Consider the following 8,129-nt stretch of genomic DNA (forward strand, 5'->3'; position numbering starts at 1 on the left):
ATCGAACCAAAGCTAGGAGCTGCGCTAATGAACTGACCCACAACCGCAAATTTTCACTCAGCAATACCCTTCTCAATCACCGTTGAAGGCGGCTTAACAGTGGGTATGCCATCCAGAACCTCAGTAGGAAAGAAGTTGAGAGACTGTTCCACCGTTCCAACAAAAAGCTTCCTCCAATCAAGCTTCGAAGGCGACGAATCCATGAAATAACCACACAGAGCCATAAACCAACCAGAATTGAAAGACCCAGCACGAAATTTAGCACCGAAAAGAGGATCGGAGAACACATTAGACCGGCTAACATGCGCCTCGAGAGAAACCGTTCCTCCAGTTCTTCTAATTCTATCCCTTCACCTTATTTGTCTCGCACACAATTATTTGATTTGTTAATTGTTTTTGTAGCCGATCAATGTTTTTTTTTGAATTGTTTGTTTTATTTCTATCTCAGCGTTTCGTCGATGAATGCATCGTTTGATAAGATTTTGATCATATGTTACAGATCTGGAAAATTTAGTTTGAATTATGTTTTATTAGTTTTTATTATCGATTTTGTTGTTGTCTGGATAAATACCGATGTTTAAAGTGAAGTTTTTGTTAATTTTGTTGTAGATCTTCGCCTGTTGAGAATAGCGGCACCAGAAGCTGTGAGAACGGGATGGTACAAAGGGAGAGTCAAAGCAGTTCCATCGGGGGATTCCTTGGTGGTAACGGCGATGGCCAGTAACAGGCCTGGACCTCCACCTGAGAAGATCATTACCTTGGCATCTCTTATTGCTCCTAGACTGGTAAAACTAATCTAAATATGCCTCTTTTGTTTATCGCTTGATCGCTGTTAGATTTATTTGCATGTCTGTTTGACATTTTCTTTCTGATTAATTTAGTTTTTGTTTGGAGAGTGATTTTGAGAGTTACTTTTTAGTTGATTGGTGTCTTGATTTTAAAATTGTTAAGTTTTAAGTTGAAAACTTATGTTGCATGTTGTTTGAGTCAAACTTCCTGCTAATGCTTTTGTTTTTGTGCTTGTTTCCCCCCCCCTCTTATTTTATTAATAGGCTCGTAGAGGTGGTGTTGATGAACCATTTGCCTGGGAGAGCAGAGAATTTTTGAGGAAACTCTGCATAGGGAAGGTGCTGCTCTCTTTGAATATTTTTGTCATTTTAGTTGTGCATGATATTTGGTTGCTTAAAGTATAAGAGTGATCTGATCTAATCTGTTCTTTACTCAGGAAGTCACTTTCAGAGTCGAATATGCAGTACCAAGCATAGGCCGAGAATTTGGGTCAATTTATCTCGGTGACAAGAATGTCGCAATTTTGGTTCTCTCTCAAGGCTGGGCAAAGGTAACTTGCTTTTCATTCTGTCATAATACATGGGAAAGTGATTAAGCTTTTCTTGTCCCCTTCTTTTATTCGAGTTTAGGTTAACTGAGCCAGGTTTGTGCAGGTTAGGGAGCAAGGACAGCAGAAAGGGGAAGCAAGCCCTATTCTTGCTGAATTGCTACTTCATGAAGAACAGGCCAAACAAGATGGTCTGGGTCGATGGAGCAAGGTAATATTTCCCCCCTTTGTAAATAGTCCATTATATTTGGACGTTTTAATTTCCTAGAAAAAAGTAGTTTTTAAATGATCATGTTTGTTGTGGCTATAGGTACCTGGTGCCTCTGAGGCTTCTATCCGGAATCTGCCTCCATCTTCCATTGGTGACCCTAGTAACTTGGATGCCATGGGTCTTCTAGCTGCAAATAAGGGTAAGCCAATGGAATGTATTGTGGAGCAGGTTCGTGATGGTAGTACTGTTCGAGTCTATCTGCTTCCAGATTTTCATTTTGTTCAAGTGTTTGTTGCTGGTATTCAGGTATAGTATAAACTACAGTTCAGCATATTTCATTTTATTTACTGTGTGAGTTTCTCATTGTTAATATCTGCATCTTTTTCTTTTCATTTAGTCCCCTTCGATGGGTGGAAGGGCTGCTCCAGAAACTGTTATTGAAACGGATTTGACCTCTGATGAACAAAATGGAGATGCTTCAGCTGAGCCACGGGCTTCCTTAACATCTGCACAGAGGCTTTCTGCCTCAGCGGCAGCTTCTGTTGAAGTTTCCCCTGATCCATTTGGACCAGAAGCTAAACATTTTACGGAAGTTCGCTGCTTGAATAGAGATGTGAGTGAATGAAAACTTAGGTCGACTTGTATCCATGCTTTTGTATATATGATCGAAAGTCAAGGTTGATGTTGTAGGTACGCATCGTTCTTGAAGGTGTTGACAAGTTTAGCAATTTGATTGGGTCAGTTTATTATCCTGATGGTGAAACCGCGAAAGACCTTGCATTGGAGCTAGTGGAAAATGTATGTTCCTGGGATTCTTTTGCTGCATGCCCATAACATGTTTAATCCATTATATTAGCAGTAATTAATGAGTTATTGTTAATGTTTTAAACTTTAATTAAGTTTTTTTTTTGGGGGTGGGGGGTTTTTCTAATTTTTTCTTATGCAAATTTTTATTTCCAAAAGCATTATTTTATTGATAAATATGAAAAGTCTCCCTTCTGATGGAAGCGCACCATTCATACCTTTAATTTATGTTCACATATTCTGAATAATTCTTTCTTGCTCGCATTTCCCTTCCTCCTCGCTGAACCTAAAAATTTATTCTCAAAATGAAGGGTCTGGCAAAATATGTTGAATGGAGTGCTAATATGATGGAAGACGATGTCAAACGGCGGTTGAAGACTGCAGAACTTGAAGCCAATAAAGCTCGGCTGAGAATCTGAACTAACTATGTGCCCCCAGCTACTAACTCAAAGGCAATCCGTGATCAGAACTTCACAGGAAAGGTAATAGCAGCATTTCTTTAACTAATATTTCATGTAGCAGCCTTGTATCACTAGTATAAAGTTATTGGTTTTTGTAACTATTTATAATAGTATGATTTTTTCTCAGGTTGTGGAGGTTGTTAGTGGGGACTTCGTTATTGTTGTTGATGATTCTGCCCCATATGGAAGTCCTCTTGCAGAGCGCCGACTCAATTTTTCAAGCATCAGGTGTCCAAAAATTGGCAATCCCCGTAGAGATGAAAAGCCAGCTGCTTATGCCCGGGAAGCAAGAGAGTTTTTTAGGACACGCCTTATTGGAAAACAGGTTTGAGTAATTTTCTTTGGAATCTTATTTTGGTGGTGTTAGGAACCTTTATTCATCGTTTTTCAACATACTTCTGTCAGGTGACTGTACAAATGGAATATTCAAGGAAGGTCACCCAGGCAGATGGAGCTACAGCTGCTGCTGTACCTACAGATTCAAGGGTAATGGATTTTGGCTCAGTATTCCTCACGTCTCCTGTTAAGGGTGATGGCGATGATGCTCCTGCAGCAGTTCCATCCACAACTGGTAGTCAGCCACCCGGCTTGAATGTTGCTGAGTTGGTGGTTGGACGAGGCTTTGGCTCAGTGATAAGGCATAGGGATTTTGAGTAAAGATCAAACTATTATGATGCCCTTTTGGCTGCTGAATCACGGGCAATTTCTGGAAAGAAAGGAATTCACATACAAGACCTTACAATGGTTGGCAATTATATCTCTTTTAAGTTATTTGTTTTCTTTGTATATTATATTTCCGATATGAATTCTAATATCTATATAACGTCTTGCCTACTTTCAGTCACCAGCCAAGAAAGCTAGAGATTTCTTGCATTTCTTGCAACACAAGAGGATTCCAGCTGTTGTGGAATATGTCCTAAGTGGTCACCGTTTTAAGTTGTTGATCCCAAAGGAAACTTGTAGCATTGCCTTCTCGTTTTCTGGTGTCAGATGTGCTGGTCGTGATGAGCCCTACTCAGATGAAGTCATAGCAGTAATGAGACGAAGGATCATGCAAAGAGATGTGGAGGTATGGATGATCTTTGAACTGCTTGTTTTCCATTATCTTTTTTTTCATTTTTTTGACAAATGTATGTTTTTTCTGCACAGATTTTAGTGGAAACTGTAGATAGAACTGGAACATTTTTGGGGTCTATGTGGGAGTCGAGAACCAATATGGACGTGGTACTCCTTGAGGCTGGCCTTGCGAAGCTACAAACTTCATTTGGTGCTTGACAGGATTGCCGACGCTCATCTTCTTGACCAAGCTGAGCAATCTGCCAAGTGGCAGAAACTGAAAGTAAGACATTGTACATATCTTTTTCACTACTTCCTTTTTGTAATGTTTACTGAAATATTTTTGGCTTTATTTTATATGTAGATTTGGGAGAATTATGTTGAAGGGGAGGAAGTCTCCAATGGATCACCCACTGTAGAAAACAAGCAAAAGGAAATACTAGAGGTGGTCAAAGAACTTAACTAAAATAATGACTACCTGATTGTAACATGTACTAATGAATTACTTTTCTCGGTATTTTCAGGTTGTTGTTACTGAAGTATTGAGTGGCGGAAAATTTTACGTTCAGACCATTGGAGATCAGAGAGTATCTTCTATTCAGAAGCAGCTTGCATCTTTAAATATCCAGGAAGCTCCTGTGATTGGTGCTTTTAATCCCTAGAAGGGTGATCTTGTCCTTGCTCAGTTTAGCATGGATAATTCCTGGAACCGTGCACTGGTTAGTTCCATATACTTGACTTTGAATATGTTTCATCCTTTTTGTATTCTATGAGACCTTGAAGTTGCTCGTATGGTTCTGGCTGCGGAATTCAACTGCGTTCATACTGTGTCTAGTGCAATATTTGAGTTGTTATTTATAACCCTGAAACCAGATTTAGATGTTTAAGGATGAGCCTTGTTTTCTAAAATATTTCAGAGCCGAGATGGTCCTCTATGTGCTAAATATTAGGAATCATGGTTATCTTCGCCGGTTGTGCAAGATTTGTGTGCCATTTGAAATATATTGTGCTACCTTTCATTTATTGTTTTATAAACTGAATGCAGCTTGGTTTGATTTGTGAAGATTGTCAATGCACCTCGAGGAGGGTTGGATCTTCAAATGACAGGTTTGAAGTGTTTTATCTCGACTACGGGAACCAAGAGGAGGTTCCATACAGTCGATTACGACCTATTGATCCTTCATTATCAGCAACACCTGGACTTGCTCAGTTATGCAGTCTTGTGTTTCTTAAAGTTCCAAGCCTCGAAGATAAATTCGGTACCGAGGCTGCCCAGTTTTTGAGCGAGCAGACATTTGGAAGTTCTCTAAAATTTAAGGCAGTAATAGAGGAAAGGGATAGCTCCGGTGGAAAAGTCAAGGGACAGGGTACTGGTACTGTACTCATTGTAACTCTCTTTACAAAGGACCAGGAGGATAGCATCAATGCTGAAGGTCTGAACGATATGTCATCCCTTCTCTGATTCTAGAAAAATCTTGGTACGCCATATTCATACTCATGTTTATATATGATTTGTTTTTAGGAGGGACTTGCTAGGTTGGAGAAAAGGAAGAAATGGGAACCAAAGGATATAAAATTGATGCTTAATAAACTGGAGGAGTATCAGCAGGAGGCAAAAACTGGCCGCCGTGGGATATGGCAGTATGGGGACGTGGAGTCGGATGATGAGGATATACTTCTTCCGGTTGCAGCTAAGAAAACAGGAGGTCGACGCTAGGTATTGGTAATATAATCATTTTGACTCTTCTTTTTCTAATTTTATTTTTTGTTTTAAATTAAGAGAGACATGTTGAAATAAGGTGGAACTTAGAGCACGTTGTCACGGACTTAATCGCTCAATAAGCCTCGTGCGGCCTTAGCTCCTTTTCGCCCCTCGCGATAGCTAAGTCAGCCTCACTCGAACTCGTGCTAGTGAAAGGATTGTCAAGGAAACAAAGAAGAAAGGAAAGAACTTAGAGAGAAAGCTTGTTGAATGCTTGAATGCTTACAACTCTTGGATTATTTACAAATGAGGATTCTACACCTATTTATAGCATCCCAGCTCCTCAATGGACGGTGGAGATTGATTTGATCCTACGGTAGGGAGAGATTCTCTAGAATTCTCCATTATTTCCTACCTAATATGGAAGACTCTAGAATGCTTCTAGAATACTCTATATTTGTACAAGTCTTGAGTGCTTCTAGAATAATCTATACTATTCTATCAACCTCCAAGACCAAATGTGGCCCAACATAGCCCAAAGTGTGGGAAAAAGGCCAAGTTCGTGACATCCTCCCCCACCTATTTTGACGTCGTCCTCGTCGCCTCGTACGCTTTGAGATGTTCTTCGAACTGCCACAAGTCCTCAGCTAGTTCCCATGTTGCCTCGGACTCTGGTAGTCATTTACACTTGATTAAATACTTGGTACGCGGGGGGACTCCTCTCTTGCGAACCGTCCTGCTTGTGAGCACCGTTTCGACCTCTTTGTCGTAAGACTTGGTTACTACGGGAGGTGCTCGATGCGAATACCCTCGGCTTGGGTCTTCCTTGTCGGCATGATATGGCTTGAGCATACTTACATGGAAGACCGGATGAATCTTAAGTGTACTTGGCAAGTCTAAGAGATAAGACACTTTACCCACCTTGGCAAGTACTTGGAACGGTCCCTCGTATCTCCGTATTAGTCCTTTGTGAACGCTTCGAAGAGCTTTGAACTGTTACGGTAAAAGCTTCACAAGGACTAAGTTCCAATGGAGAACTCTCGATGTCGGCGTTCTCCTCCCATGACTTAGCCATCTTGGCGGCCCCGAGACTTTTGCCCTCGTCAACTGGCATTGTCAATGTGTGCGGCGTGAGCGGTTGTTGTCCGGTCGCAAGCTCAAACGGACTTAGGCCTGTGGCTTCACTCCGCTACAGGTTATAAGAGAATTGGGCGACGTCTAGCAATTTAGCCCAATCTCGCTGGTTAGCACTCACAAAGTGCCGCAAATAACACTCCAACAAAGCGTTCACCGTTCGGTCTGCCCATCAGTTTGAGGATGAAAGCTTGTGGAGAAATTTAACTCGGTTCCAAGGAGCTTGAACAATTCTGTCCATAGGCGTCCGGTGAATCGAGGGTCTCGATCACTAATGATGCTCCTTGGTAAGCCCCAATGCTTCACGACATTCTTGAAGAATGCTCGCGCGGCCTCCTCCGCAGTGCAATCCTTGGGGCATGGTATGAAAGTCCCATACTTAGAAAATCAGTCCACGACGACCATGATCGAACCGTATCCCTCGGACTTGGGTAATGCACCAATGAAATCCAAGGTGATCGCATCCCAAGGTCTTTGGGGAACTGGTAAAGGTTCCAGTAATCCCGCCGGCTGTCGATTCTCCACTTTGTCTTGTTGGCACACAAGACAAGTCTTTACGTAAAGCTCCACGCTATCCTTCATATGGGGCCAGAAGTATGCCGTCTCTAACAATGCCATAGTGCGCTTTTGACCCGGATGACCAGCCCACTTGGTGTCGTGGCACTCTTTGATAAGATCTCTCCTTAAGTTGTCCCACTTTGGAACATAGATTTGCCGTCCCTTGTTGTAGAGTAGACCGTCCTCTACCCAAAACCATTGGGTTTTGCCATCGCTAGCCAGCTTTACTAATTCTCTTGCCATTGGATCTTGCTCAAGGCCCTCCTTGATGCACTCTAACACAGTTCCCTTGGCTAGAGAGATCGCGGCGAGCTCTGTCTTTCGACTTAAGGCATCGGCTACAACGTTGGCTTTGCCCGGCTTATATTCCAACGTGTAGTCGAACTCGGCTAGGAAGTCTTACCACCTAGCTTGTTTTGGTGATAGCTTCTTCTGGGTCTGAAAGTAACTCATCGCCACGTTGTCGGTCTTGATGGTGAAGTGCGCGCCGAGTAAGTAATGTCTCCATACCCGTAAGCAATGGATGATGGCCGTCATCTCCTTTTCTTGCACCGTGTACCGCCTCTCGGTGTCATTTAGCTTGCGGCTCTCAAATGCTATCGGATGCCCCTCTTGCATTAATACTCCCCCGATAGCGAAGTCAGATGCATCAGTATGCACCTCGAACGGCATGGTAAAGTCGGGTAAGGCCAAGATAGGTTCTTGGCTAACTGTTGCCTTCAGGTTCTCAAAGGCCTTCTGACATTGTTCGGACCACTCCCACGCCTTCCCCTTCTTGAGTAGGTCTGTCAATGGTGATGCTCGTGCGGAATATCCCTATATAAACCGACGATAATAGTTTACTAGACCAAGGAAGGATCTTATCTC

General features: G+C 42.2%; 1 pseudogene; it reads left to right on the forward strand.

Annotated features, from left to right (window-relative positions):
• The first annotated feature begins 302 nt into the window (after positions 1-302).
• On the forward strand, positions 303-5,608 carry LOC120187151 (annotated as a pseudogene).
• Positions 5,609-8,129: the final 2,521 nt, after the last annotated feature.

This window comes from Hibiscus syriacus, unplaced genomic scaffold (assembly GCF_006381635.1).
Source record: "Hibiscus syriacus cultivar Baekdansim isolate YM2019G1 unplaced genomic scaffold, ASM638163v2 tig00113722_pilon, whole genome shotgun sequence".
In the NCBI taxonomy this organism is placed as follows: Eukaryota; Viridiplantae; Streptophyta; class Magnoliopsida; order Malvales; family Malvaceae; genus Hibiscus; species Hibiscus syriacus.